General features: G+C 45.3%; 1 protein-coding gene across 1 annotated transcript in view; it reads right to left on the bottom strand.

Moving 5' to 3' along the window:
- The window catches only part of GATA5 (GATA binding protein 5), a 49,733-nt gene extending 41,695 nt beyond the window's left edge, over positions 1 to 8,038 (bottom strand). Inside the window, exon 1 of the mRNA XM_035122892.3 lies at positions 7,711 to 8,038. The gene's annotated coding sequence lies outside the window, so the exon portion shown is untranslated. The remainder of the gene's footprint in view (positions 1 to 7,710) is intronic.
- Positions 8,039 to 14,553: the final 6,515 nt, after the last annotated feature.

Below are 14,553 nucleotides of genomic sequence, written 5' to 3' on the forward strand. Positions count from 1 at the left end.
TAGCACAACCGGACGCCTTCATCTGCCCCAGCTGCAACAAAACGTGTCTCTCCCTACAGCCAAAGCAGGTGCTGCAACCTTCCAACAGCTGGACCTCACCCCCAAAGGCGCACTCCTCCACTGTCTCTCAAGACAGACGGGTCCCAGCCTGTTGGGCAATGGGCACAGCTTCTCCCTTCACAGTGATGGGGAAAGCTGCATTTACACTGTAATTACACTGAACTCAATGGGACTCATTTCTGAGCTAACAGCATTCCACAACCACAGAGCATGCCCAGTCCCGACTGGGTAGTTTTTCTGGGTCCCCCACCCTCTCAAATATATTTTTTTCCTACTTCTGAATATGTTGGGATTCTTTCAGTCTGTGCAGGGGTGGTGCCATTTTTCTGTATAATGAGTACATGCTTCCTTTGAACATTGGAAATACAGTATGATTATAATGCCTCAGGCAGTTCTATTTTTAGCTATTGTGCTTTTAATGGACATTAATAGGCCTGCCTGCCATTCATTTCCCTAACGTTTTATAAGAACTGCCTTGCTGCACCTCAGTCCGTATATAACAATCCAATATCAGGTGTGGGCAATGGTTGGTCCTCCAACTACAGCTCCCATCATCCTTTGCCATTTACTTTGTTAGGTGGGGCTGATGGAAGTTGTAGTTCGGCAACCTCTGGAGGGACAAAGTTTTTTTTCTTTTTCTTTTTGATGTACAGTACAGAGATCTTCTTCTAGTAACAATCTTGACTGTCTCTACTCTAGTAGAAATTCACTGATCTTCAAAAGCACAGCCTCGCTTGTCTACACTGTACAGTATTGCAGAAGAATCTTGCGAGTCACTCTTGAATACAGTTGGCAGTATAAGACTTCGTGGGTGTAGATAAGGAGGAAGCATTTAAACAGAAGCATTAAGAATACAGGTGGCGGCGGAGCAGATCTCAGAAGCAATAGTCTCTGGGAAGACACAGAAAGCGAGATGATTCCAGGGAGCGAGCCTCTGCAAGCACTTGTTGGAAGTGAAATCAAATCAAATCCCCAAACCACATTTTATTTGCAAGGGGGAAATTCCTTTGGATTGCCAAAACACAACTGTATGCATTGCCAGGACGCAATTATATGCGGTAACATGGATAAGACAGATTTTTTTGAGTGCGTGTGTGCGGAGATAAGAAAATAAATAAATGAGTGCAGGATCCAAATAGTTCATTCTTCCTCCTCTTTATATTGCTTCTCTTACAAAAAGCATGGCCAGATAAAGGACCGTAATTACCCTAGCATTGTTTTCCAGCGCACGGCCAGAAGTACTCCGAGCGCTGGGTATTAATAATTCGCAGCTGGGCTGAATGCAAAGGTTGAGGGGAGGGGGAGGGGGAGGGGAGAGGAGAGTAGATTTAGGAGGGTTGAGCTGTCCAGGTAAGTTTTCTTCCAGGACCCTGCAACAGACAGAGCGGCGCCCTTTAGACGCCCCACGCCTAATCCATCCCCTCCCCACACGTTTCGCTTTTGATTTGTGGACCTGTCGCCCTAACAAAGACACGTGGCGTCCTTAGCAGGGGTTGAGAATCGGAATCGGTGGCTTTCCACAGAATCCGGGGCTGCTTGCCGGCGGCGAGGAAGGGGCCGAATCAAACTGCCGCCTCAAAGGCAAACAGGCCCGGCATTAGGAGGAGACCTGGGTTCGGATCCTGTCTTTTTCATGGACCCGGAGAACACAGGACTTTGCGCACACCACTCCTTCCCAGATGCCCCTCTCTGCCCGCAAAATGGAAACATTTCAGAGATTGAGTCTCTCAATCCCGAATCTGTTTTTAACAGGGTTGAGCAGGGGTGCCAACTTTAATAAAATACTGAGGGGAGGGGCAGGTAAGCCCCGCCCCGCAAATTGATCACATGACGAGGTGCACGCACACCATTTAACTGACAATGCCCATTAACTTGGGGAGCGGTCTCCTCAAATATTTTATGGGGGTGACAAAAACCCGCTCGGCCCCTAGGAGTTGGTTCCTATGGGGCTGAGCGTTTAAAACTGTGGCTCCCAAACTTTGTCGCCCCCCCATTTGGGTCCAGTGCTTTTTACCCTGCCCTATAAAAAGCATTTTTCAAAACAGGGGTTTGCACGACCCCCTAAGGAAGACAATTCAAAACAGTAACAATTAACTTCACACTGATTCAGACTCCAGTTTAAAGTTACTGTATTTAGTTTGATTAGTTAAACAAAACTGATGAACTTGATCCAATGATTCCAGCTTTTCAAAATCTGATGGTCATTTACATGGCCATAGTCAAGGGGGGGTAGCTCCCCATCTCCCCACCTAAATCAATCAAAATCAATACAAATCTAAGGTTCTGCCCCCCCCATCAACAATCATTTACACCTCCAGTGACACCCTGCCACACTCGGCACTTAAGAAGCAGAGTCTGTGATAATTCTTATTATGTGCACATATTTATAACATTCGAATGCCTCCTTCCTCCAAAGAGCTGAGTCTCTCCCCCCCCCCCCCGCTTTATCCTCACGCCAACCCTGTAAGACTGAGACATCAGCTGACCTAAGGTCATCTAAGCTTTGCGTCTGAGTGGGGATTTTGCAGCTAAGTCCCCTGCTGTAATGGCAATGCACTAACCACTATACCAGACTGCACTTGAGGCATGTTTGAAGGGGCACCTTGACCCAGAAGTAATCCCCACTGCATTCAGGGGTTCTTGCTCCTAAGTAAGCAGGTATAGCATTGTGGGCTTAGGGTGTTCAACACAGTGCATGCTGAAAGTGTTGGGATACAACTCAGCTTGCACTAAAGGCTGATGCGTCTGCCTGGGAGAATGGAGAGAAAAAAAGACCCAAGTTTCCTAGCCTGTACTTTCTGAACTCACCTGTGCTGTTCATTTCCTCAGCTAGCCTTATGTACTCTTAGGGTTGTTAACCTCATTTGCTAAGTCCCTTTTCAGCTCCACCTTGGGAGAAGAGACATATTTGTGAGTGTCTCCTGCTGAGATGCCAGAGCACGCATGACTCCAGGCATCTGCAACTAAGTTACACAGAACTAGGAATCACACACCCCCAATTCCTCCCACCCCATTTTGCAATTAGTTTTTTTTAAATTAACTTGCAATTTGTTTCTTGATTCAGGAAGCCCCAGGAAGGGGCTTGGTTGATTCAGGGGGCTCTCTCGCCCCGACTCTCTTATTTTTAATTACAGTGCTATGTCATTTAAATGGGATTGTTTTGGTGTATATTTTAATAAGGGGTGATTCTACTTTTCTGTTGCAACGGGATGGTTTTATTTCGCGTTAATTTTAATTCTGTATATTAATTAATGCACGTGTGATTGGTTTTTTATACTTGTGAACTGTTGGGAAGCCTATTCTGCATTCGGCAGGATATGAAGAAAGAAACAACATTAGTAAATCAAATCTCCATTCCTCCACGATCTTTCTATGCCAAAGCCACTTATTCTCTCACCACACTTTTCCATTTGCGATATGGTAATAATCATGCTGGCCTATATTTGAGCATTTACCCTATTTAAGTACCAGCAAGTATTTATTTTAACCCTTACTCCGCCTTTCTTGGACCGTGCACAGTCCCAACTAGAAGCTTAGAAGCCGACCCCTCAGATACTTCTTCTTCATTGAGGAGGGTTGCCTCGAGAGAATTTCTACCCTCCCCTCAAAGCGCCAGGAGTTCTGCCTGTGAATTCCCCTTAAAAGCTGCCCTATAGCCTCTACTGGTAGAGAGCTGGGGTCCCATCATCTCAGCCCCAGCCAGCATGCCCAATGGTCAGGGAGGATGGGAGCTGCGAGCACAAGAGCGCCTGGAAAGCTACAGGTTGCCTGTCCCTCTGCTCCGACCTTCTCCTCCACGTAATCTGAAAACCATGGGGTCAGCCCAAGAGGCTTCCTGCTACTTGCATTGCATTTGCAGACGTGGTCGCTCTGCTGCATGGCTTTTCTTTCCCAAGAAGGAGACTTTTCACAGCCACATTTCTGTGTATCTCTCTGACAGGGGTTCCAACTTATATTGGGGGGGGATGTTTACAGGTAAGTTCCGCCCCGCACAATGGATCGCATGACAACGGTGCATGCACACCCTTTGAATGGCAATGCTCATCAGCTTGGAGGGGGAAGCCCCTTCAAGTATTTTATTGGGGGTGGGGGCGAAGACCGCCTCGGCCCCTAGGAGTTGGCTCCTGTGCACTCTGATGCTTCCGCCGTCGAACATTCACCGGGTGGCGACTTCCCATCTCTTTTCCTTAGAGTCTCTCTCCATTGAAATGGAAGAGATGCCCAGCGGAGTCGCCTCTAATGAAATATAACATACATTCAGCATCGGGTCTTTTTTGTGAGCCTCACCAGAAACACCTGACTGTCCGTCGTTGGAAACAGAAAACTGGGTTAGATGAAACTTCGGTATTTGAGCTAGCGGTACTTCTCATAGGTTCCCAATGTTACTATCTATCTATCTATCTATCTATCTATCTATCTATCTATCTATCTATCTATCTATCTATCTATCTATCTATCTATGCAAATGATAATACTTTATAAAAAGGCTAGAAATTGTCTATTCTCCCTCAAATACAGTAACTGGAGCTTCCAGGAAACCGTCCCGCTGTTCCTTTCTAGAGCTCGGGGCAAGAGAAAGTCGGCATTTGCGTCAGAAAAACGGCCGTTTCGGTCCACCCTACTTATTTCACATGGAAGAGATTTAAGGGTGTTTCCCCCTGTCTCAGCCCAGGACATGCGTTGCCCGACTCGGACGTAAGCTCCCTTTTCTTTAATGAGGCTTACGATGCTGACAATTAAATGTGGAGCAGGATCGCAGTCTTAAAAGTACAGTGGAACCTCTGTTTATGAACACCTCGGTTTATGAATTTTCAGTTTATGAACGCCGCGGACCCATCTGGAACGGATTAATTCACTTTCCATTACTTTTAATGGGAAAGTTCGCTTCAGTTTATGAACGCTTCAGTTTATGAACAGACTTCCGAAACCAATTACACCCATGTTTCAGTTTATGAACGCTTCAGTTTAAGTACTTCGCGGACCCGTCTGGAACGGATTAATCCACTTTCCATTACTTTCAATGGAAAAGTTCGCTTCAATTTATGAACGATTACTCCGCGGACCGTCTGGAACGGATTAATCCACTTTCCATTACTTTCAATGGGAAAGTTCGCTTCAGTTTATGAACGCTTCAGTTTATGAACAGACTTCCGGAACCAATTGTGTTCATAAACCGAGGTACCACTGTACTTCATTTTGGCTGGGTCTTGTCCCGCCTTCATCCCGCTTAATTAAACTCGGCTAAAATAAGCTGAAATAAGAGCCTGGCGTGATCTGGTCCATGGGGCCAGGGAGAGTCCGACACGGCTAAACAACAACAAAAATAAGTTTCAAATCTGGCTGCCAAAACCTGAGCACAGAGAACCTTCCCTAAAGCTGGAAATCCACTTCCATAGCTGAAAAATCACGCAGGACCTCAAGAGCAAATTCAAAATGCAGATCCTTGATATCTTCTGATTCCCCCCCCCCCCGATTGATTAGGGAGTGGAAACTTGAGTGACAATTTTCTGCCCGTCTTAATTACTCCCTTGTCATGGTTGAATGATGTGTATTGGATCTGTGCAGAATTCATTGTAGGTGATAGTCTGTGAATTATGAGCCATCTTTAAAAATCAGAAGATAGACTGTTCCGTATTCAACTCATGGACATATATCGTCTGTTTTAGAGTATGCCTCTAGAATAATTTAATTTATGCTGTTTAAAGTGATTTTTAGATCTAGATGACATGCATGCCATCTTTAAAATAGATACTGTACACCCATTCATACCAAGACTTTTTGTGTCAACCACATCTGTACTCTTACACGGTGATGTGTTTCCTGTTTGGGTAGCATTATAAACTTGACAACGCATGTAAAATATAAAATGCTTCTTAAAAAACCCACACACAATCATTTTATATTGTTTATAATATATGTATATATGTATATTCCGCACAACTTTTTTTTTAATGTGGCCGCGTGCGCGCTCGTGTGATTTACTAACAATTTCCAGAGGGGAATACATCTGTTAGTATTTGCGGTGCCACAAAGCTCATTTTTATGTGTTCGCTCGCTGCAACCTCTCTGAAAAACGTACAAAATAGATTTCTATTGTTTGTAGATTCCCACTGACAAGTTAAGGTGTCTGGGATCGCTGTGCTCTGCGTTAACAAGTTCAGATCCAATCAATCAATCAATCAATCAATCAATCATTATTTACAGTTTTCAGCAACGGTTAAATAATGTTTAATATTTGGATAGTATTAACTGGGACCCAAGCGCAGCATTTAACCGATGTCGAGTTACCAACTCAATTCTTCATTAGGATGTTAAATTAGGCTTTAATGAACTGTATTCATTAAGGATGGGGCGTCAGTCGATTTTATATCTCGATGAGGCGATTTGTCTGCCATATATTTGTCTGTCCATCTATTTGCTCAAGTGATCTAAGAACTAGCGATTTCTTTAAAACCCTTTTTTCCTGGAGTTGTCCAATCTATAGTCAGTGAATACCGGCTCCAATGCAAGCTGAGATCTATCGAGTAAACCGATCACTCCCTACTCCCCCGGTGCTAATAAAATACAATAATAAAAAATAATAAATATATCGATGAAACACCTTGAGATTTGTTTTCTTCAAAGGCACACCTGATCTCTCAAATGATTAAAAACAAGCAGGAAGCGCTCTGCAGGACGTGGACACAGCTGCCCAGCACTTCAGGCGCAATCCCAGACTACTGGGACTTACTTTCGAGTACAGTAATAAGCTTGTTCGGTACCAACTCACGAGACACTTTGTTTAGAAGATCGACTTCGGGGAGCAAATTGCGAATGACACTGATTGGAACTGGGGAGGAATTATTCTAGGGAAAAGAAAATCTGCTCTCGATGAGCGGACAGCGAAGGACTTAGGCCCCCGCGATCTCAGGCTGTATTGACACTACACATTATTTGCCTCGAACAGTTCTGGGAATTATAGTTTGGAAAGGGTGCTGGGAATTATAGCTCTGTGAGCGGGAAAACTACAGCTCCCAAGATTCCTTGAGGGAAATAATGTGCTTTAAATGTATGCATAGGCACCAACCCGGTTTGAACCACATATTTCGGCTTAGCCTGTTTGGGGATCGGGCTGATGGTCAGGTTAACCTAGCAATGTCTTTCCTTCCAAATAAGATGTGCGAGCAGGCAAAGCAATCCGTTTTGGAGAGCGGCTGCTGAATTATTTATTGCCTCTTCCCTTGACTTGCATAATCGACCCCGCCCCACCCCGAAATGCAACCTGGTTAAAGCGACTAACTTTGATTAAAACCCGCGCAGGCCACTTAAAACTTGGCGATCACCTCGCCATCACCTTAAATCACGGGAGTCGCAGTTTTATGTTTTTCAGCCGTTAGCTCAACGCGAAGCAATTTCAGCGGGTCTCGTTTCGCGGTGAAATTGACTTAACACCACAGCCTGCAAAAGCCCTGAAACTGCCAAGGCAACTGCATGCTGTGTGAAATTAACATTTAGGATCCCAGAGTGCGTGTTCTATATAGCGCACACCCGACGATCGAAACTTCAGTTTCATAACCTGATGGTGGATCAGTTCAGGAAGCAAACCTTCCCCTCGAAAGCCCAGAGAAGATTCAAATCCACACACACACACACACACACCCGCCTCGCTACCTGTCCAGAGTAGTTTTTCTCTAGGCGTTTTGGGTCCCGATTCCAAGCGCCTCTTGCAAGGAACAAGCGAGGAGGCGCTTCCGCCAGGCGCGCAGCAACAGAAAAAAGGAGAAGATTGCCGGGGGAGGGGGAGAGAGACATGCATCTTATTTGGAAAGTGGGAGAGGAGAGATTATTTTGGAAAGTGGAAGGTAGAACGCGATAAAAGATAGGAGAAGAGAGACCTAGACAGAGGGATCGAGAGAGGGAGCCCGAGGGAGGGGAGTGGCAAGGCAGAGATGTTATGCGAAGTGAAAAGGAACAGCCTCGCGGGCTGGTTGGAAGGAAAGGAAGATAAGAAGGGTCGGTGGGGAGGAGGGCGAAGAGGCATCTCGGGAAGCCGGAGGAACCCGTCTCTGGAAAGGGTTAAACAAACAGATCGCCCTGCAGGGGAATAATATTATTTGCCTTGCTTGACTCCGGCTGGCGGGGATTCCCTTTGGGTGAGCAAATGCCAAACCGGGCTCAGTCCTCCAAACGGGTTTCCTCACCCTCCACCCGCAGGACAGTCTTAAGGCAGGGATCGCTTTCTTAGGATTTCCTGTGAATTATATTTATTGTGATTCCTGCATTGCAAAAGGGTTGCATTAGATGAGTCTTTGGGTCCTTTCCAGCTCTACGGTTCTATCATCCTTTAGCACCTTAAACGTTAAGGCTAAGGTCCTAAGATCCTAAGCGCACGTGCCGAATAGCCAGCGTCAATGGAGGCCTAGATTAGGGCTCCTCTGAAATCCATGGCGCAAATTCAGGGAGGTCGGTGCTTTCCAATCCTATCCACGCTTCCTCAGAATCCAGGGCCATTCATTTCAACGGGAATAACCCCTCAGTATGTAGCATCGCTTCTCCCAACGCTTGAAACCCTAAAAGGCCTCTTTACGCAGAAGTAAGTCTCGGCAAGTTCGAGGGCGCTTGCTCTCAAGTAAGTGCGCCCTAGGATCACAGCCTAAGGAATTTACCCTTCAGTTAACCCTCGCGGGATGGAGTCCAGTTGGTGGCATGCAGTTCCATAGGGAGGGATAAATTCAATAAATTTATCGCGAAAATGGCAAGGTGGTGCATTTTTTTTGGGAGGGATGACCTGACATTTCTAAATATGAGATGGGGAGGATGAGGGAGGAAAAGAACTCGTGATCGTGGGAGCGGGGCACAAAGCAAACCCACCCACAATTTTGCTAACTAGAACATTGCACTTTGAAGGTGACGCGTAGCTTCATGCAGGATCGTGTGAACAGGACCCCGTTGGAATTCAGTAGAAAATGCTGGTCGCGTTGCTCAGATTTCGGGTGATAGGCACGAAGAACACAATTCACTTGCTCTAGAGGGGAACCAATTTGCGGGGAGGCATGCTGAAAGAACAATTTCTCTGGGTTTCAGCCCGCTTGCCAAATGCTTTTCAAATCTGAATGGATGTTCTGCTGGATTTAAAGGTTTTATGGGCTGTAAAGGGGAACAAGAAGTACTATACAGTCAAAGCTTAACCCTATTAAATGTCTTTGATTTTAAGTAGAGAGTTAAGAACATGCGTACATGCCTCCCACTGAATGCAATGGGACTTGAAAATGCTTAAATTTGTTCTGATTATATCCAAGATGTATTTTTCCCTTGCAGGTTAGACATCATGATTGCCAAAGAATTCATCAGCAAAATTTAAGATTTTAGAGGGTATCTGTTTTTTCAAAACGAAGTGTATCTAAAAAATGCGTTTCAAAAGGAAGTTCCAAAACTTGTGGAAGTTCCAGAACGTGAATCATATTTCTGAAAGTTTGCCTAAAGTTTAATGTGTGTGAAATCATCAGCCTTAAGGCGCTTGGGCATTCCATCGATGCCAGTGGGGTTCAATTTCATGTAAATGTGCCTGGCTGCCTTAAAGAAGGTCTTTAAGCAATTCTATGAGGAAGATCTATCTTGCTCATAGAATTGTGGTGTTGGAAGGGGCTCTGGGGGATCATCTAGTCCAGGGTTTCCCAAACTTGGGTCTCCAGCTGTTTTTGGACTACAGTTTCCAGCACCCTTGACCACTGGTCCTGCTAGCTAGGGATGATGGGAGTTGTAGTCCAATCCAAAAACAGCTGGAGACCCAAGTTTGGGAAACCCTGATAGTCTAGCCCCCTGCAATGCAGGAATATGCAGTTGTCCCATATGGGGATTGAACCTGCAGCCTTGACATTATCACCTGCAAACTTGGCATTATTAGCACCATGCTCTAACCAACTGAGCTTATCCAGCTTTATTTTGCCTACAGAAAGCCTTTAACCCGATTTGTGGCTTTGTGCCTCGGCTGGAATGCCCCCATTTTGATCACCACCACTTGGTGGAACACGGTTGACAGGGCATCTCTGTCTGTGGAGCAGATGTAGCCCAGGTAGCTACATCTAGAAACCTGTAGCTGGCTGAATGCCGTCTGTAGAATTGCAGCCTTAAATCTATGCACAACTCTCTGTGATATCAATTGGGAGTAAGGAACTTTTGTTTGGAATGGTGTGCAGGATGCTACATTTAATTGACAGGCCATGTTAAAATGTAATTTTTGGAGTGACGCTCATATCCTAGTTCTGAACCATCAGCATGCTGCCATTGAGCAGCTTGTCTTGCAGAAGTTCTGTTGGGATGAATTGGAAATAAAGTTGCACAGGAGCACATTGCCGCCTCAGAGTGTCTCAAACGGTGCATCGTTCAAGGAAAAAGTGGTGGCTTCCAATGGGGCTCATAGATTTTTATTACCCTGGGATGCTGTGGAACACCCAAGGCATTCTGGGAAAATTGAAGTTTCCTATGCTGCCGCCGCCACTAATACTACCATCACAGGGGAGCAGCAGGGAGGAAAAAAATGAGTTAAAGAAATGGGGGTGGGGGTGGCGGTGGGGGGAGTCACAGAAACAAAAATGAAACAAGCAATGTGGAACCAATAATGAAACAAGTGTGACTTTTATGAATGAGCAATTGAACACACAAGATAATGAATAACGAAAATGGATGGAATAATAAAACGAACATTTCCCCCCTCACACATTCAGATGAACATTTAGGAAGTGGTCACATGTAGCCACTTGGAAACACCGCAGAGGTTACTATATTGCCCCTGTGGGACAGCTTTGCCATTTGTGGCATCTTGGCCACAGCTGGAAGATGTAGCCACACCTCGGGTGCAGATGTGTGCTAAAACATGTGGTGGAATGTGTGATTTGCTAGGGCTGCAAATTGGGAAATGGTACAGAGAGTTTTGCTCCACAGGAGGTGAGGTTATAAAAAGGTGTGCCAACATGGTCATCTGTGTGAATCCTTATGGTAGGTAAGCTCCTTATAGGTGAATCTGTCCAATTCTCTTTTCCCCCAATCTTAAATTCATTTTAAAATATATATTCCCACACCAGTTTGCATTTTTTAAAGTCCTCAAGAGAAAAGCATTTTAGAGCAAATGCCTTCTAATATACACGTGCTTGTAGCCTACATTACTTTTTGCAAATAAATCTTACGGTACCTACTAGAATGCATTTTTCTATGTTATTTTCATAAAATATGCACATTTATGCACATTTTAACTCAGTGTGTGTATTTTTGTATGCGGTACTTGGCCCGATAACCGCACTGCAGAATTTGGAGAAATGGGGATTTTAGTTCTCATACAATTTTGGAAGTGCAAATTAGGTAGGTTCACATTCAAATGGGAATGGGAATCAAATTTCTCCTCCATCCCTACCGTAGCTGTTTGTCAGCTTCCATCCTGGGTGAGATGCAGAAGTAGCCACAGGCCTGGTGGAGTGTCTGGCCTAATGAGCAGAAGAACTCGTGCCCCTATGGACCAGTTGCTGAGAATGAAAGTCCCCACCTCCCCACAGCTGTCTAAGTCCCCTCCTTTCCAAGGATTTCCCCAAGCAATCAGAGACTGTGCCTGTGTGAAGCCAACCTCTCATCCACCTTTTTCATACCTCTTCTGGTTCCGGGAGACAAGCAGGTGGGGTGGGGTACACCTATGACTCTTCACCAACCTGACTCATCTCTGCCTCTTGGCCTTCCCCCTCCCCCTTTCCTGCTTCAGCTTCTGCCTGATTCTGAACTTCTGTCTGTCACAGCCTCTACCAGTTCACTAAGTCCTGTTGCCTTTTTAGCATCCAGCACCACCTCCTCCCAGCCTTCTCCCTCTGACCACTCGTCACCCCCACTCCCTGGGCTCTGAGCCTTCGTCCCTTGGGAGTTCCCCAGCTGTCCTCTTACCATTCTGTGTTCAAGCAGTCCATGACGAGTAGGAATGCTGAGGTAAAACTACGGGTGGATCTATACACAGGAAAAACCCGCTATAAATAAGTCATAAATTAAATCATTATAACAAAAGAAAAAAAACACCCTATGTAAAAACACATAGAAAAGTTTTGCGCTCTACAGCGCCATGTATTGCTGCATGTTTATAATGTATTTAAAATGTTGCTTTTTGACTAATGTAGTTGGGTCCTATTGCTTTGGACCTAATAGAGGATTAATATATTGGGATTTTAGGATTAATAATGTGCACTGTTGCCACCATTAAATCATGGGAGGGTTTTTTCCAGCTATCTCACCCCTTGCCCTCGGAAGCCTTATAAGAAACTGTTGCGGAAGAGGGACTGCAAGCAACATTATGGGAGGAGTGAAACTCTGAAGCTCCCTTGTTATTTTTTGCTATTGGATGCTACATGTTGATTAAGTAATAGCATTGGAATGTGAGTTTTTTTGGCAAGTTATTACATTTGCTATCGTTTTGCTAACTTATTTTTTTAAAAAAAGGTAAAGGTCCCCTGACAGTTAAGTCTAGTTATGAACAACTCTGGGGTTGCGGCGCTTATCTCACTTTATAGGCCAAGGGAACCGGCGTTTGTCCGCAGACAGTTTTTCCAGGTCATGTGGCCAGCATGACTAAGCCGCTTCTAGCAAAACCAGAGCAGCGCATGGAAACGCCGTTTACCTTCCCGCTGGAGTGGTACCTATTTATCTATTTGCACTTTGACATGCTTTTGAAATGCTAGGTTAGCAGAAGCTGGGACTGTGCAATGGGAGCTCACCCCGCCACGGGGATTCAAATCACTGACCTTTTGATCGGCAAGCCCTAGGCTCAGTGGTTTAGACCACAGCACCACCTGCGTCCCTAACTTATTATGACATTGTTATTGTTTTGCTATGTTATTATGACATTGTGTTCATAGTGTTTGTCTGAAATGCATCTCAGTTTCTTTGTTGTAAGCTGCCTTGAGCATGATTTTTGTGTGTGTGTGTGTGTAAAAGTGTCATACAAATAAAATAATAACAATAACAATAATTTCCTTATACCCCACCCATCTGGCTGTGTTTCCCCAGCCACTCTGGGCGGCTTCCAACAGAATATTAAAATACAATAGTCCATCAAACATTAAAAGCTTTCCTAAACAGGGCTGCCTTCAGATGTCTTCTAAAAGTCTGGTAGTTGTTTTTCTCTTTGACATCTGGTGGAAGGGCGTTCCACAGGGCGGGTGCCACAAAATGAATGAATGAGTGAATGAATGAATGAAAATGTGAAAATTGGTTCCATGTTGCAGCTTGGGAGTCGGAAACCGGTCTTGGATCTGGACCAGCTGAAGGCCACTCCTGCTGTGATGGGCTGCATAAACGTTAGGACACTTCTAGGCTGTTGCTATGCGCAGGTGGGATTCAGTTCCATGGAAGCAAATTCAGCTAAAGTGGATCCAGTGCTCTAGCACAACCAACCCCCTCCACCAAACCAGACTTAATGCAGTAAGGAAAGTGACAGGGAAAGTGTGGGATAACAATTGCTTGATGTGATTTTGTCTAACCACCCCGCAAACAAATCAGAACGGGTGCTCAGTAAATAGCCAACATCATCCAACCTCCCCACAAACTTTGTGTAAACTAGTCGGGATGAATGCTTAATAAGCAGATAATCTGGATGCAACCTTAAATGACAGCTGGGATATCCTTATGCTGCCTGTATCTGGGTGCTTCCAGATGACCTGATTATTGAGCATCCATGGGTGTAGTCGGGGGGGGGGGCGGGCAGGGAGGGGCAGCTGCCCTCCCTTAAGTAAAACAATAGAAATACTTACCGGTAACTGGCAAATCACAGTGGTTCTGCCCCTCTAACAAAAGTCCTAGCTATGCCCATGTAAGCATCCATCCTGATTTGTTTGCAGGGAGGTTAGACAATGTGGCATCAAAGCAAGAACCATCTCATGCTTCCCCCCCCCAATCACTTTCCTCATTGCAAAACATTCCAGTTGATATAGGCAAAAATCTGCCCTTATTCCCTTATTGGGTTCTCCATTGGTTGGAGAATATAACAGAGGCCAACCAGAGAAGTTTGAGAAGCAAAGCCTTTATTTTCGCTGTTGCAACAGGGTCCTTCCTCTCACGCAGGAGAACAAGGAAGGAACCCCAAACAAAGGTGTCCTGCCCTTAAAAAGAAATTTGAAATTGGTTTCAGCCCACCCCCCAGAAGCATCATCCATATGTCACAGAAGGGGTGTAGCCCAAGACCGCCCTCCCTAGATTCATCATAGGTACATCATGAAAGGGGAGGTCTGGTGGCAGTAATCTGAGCAGTCTGGACCCTGCCCCCTGCCCCCAAAACCTAATCAACAAAAGAGAGAGATATTTACATTTCCCTGTTTCCCAGCCAAGTTAATCACACCCTTTTGTCTGGCACCCAGGTATCAGGATGCCAGGGATTATCACTTTAATTCCTGAGACAATGAGAAGGTTCCCCCCGCCCCCCTTCTTCCTTGCAGAGGAACACCTGGTCAGAGAGAGAGTCAAAATGGTGTCAGTCAGGCCTGTCTTCCT

Source organism: Zootoca vivipara, chromosome 7 (assembly GCF_965207765.1).
Source record: "Zootoca vivipara chromosome 7, rZooViv2.hap1.1, whole genome shotgun sequence".
Taxonomy (NCBI): Eukaryota; Metazoa; Chordata; class Lepidosauria; order Squamata; family Lacertidae; genus Zootoca; species Zootoca vivipara.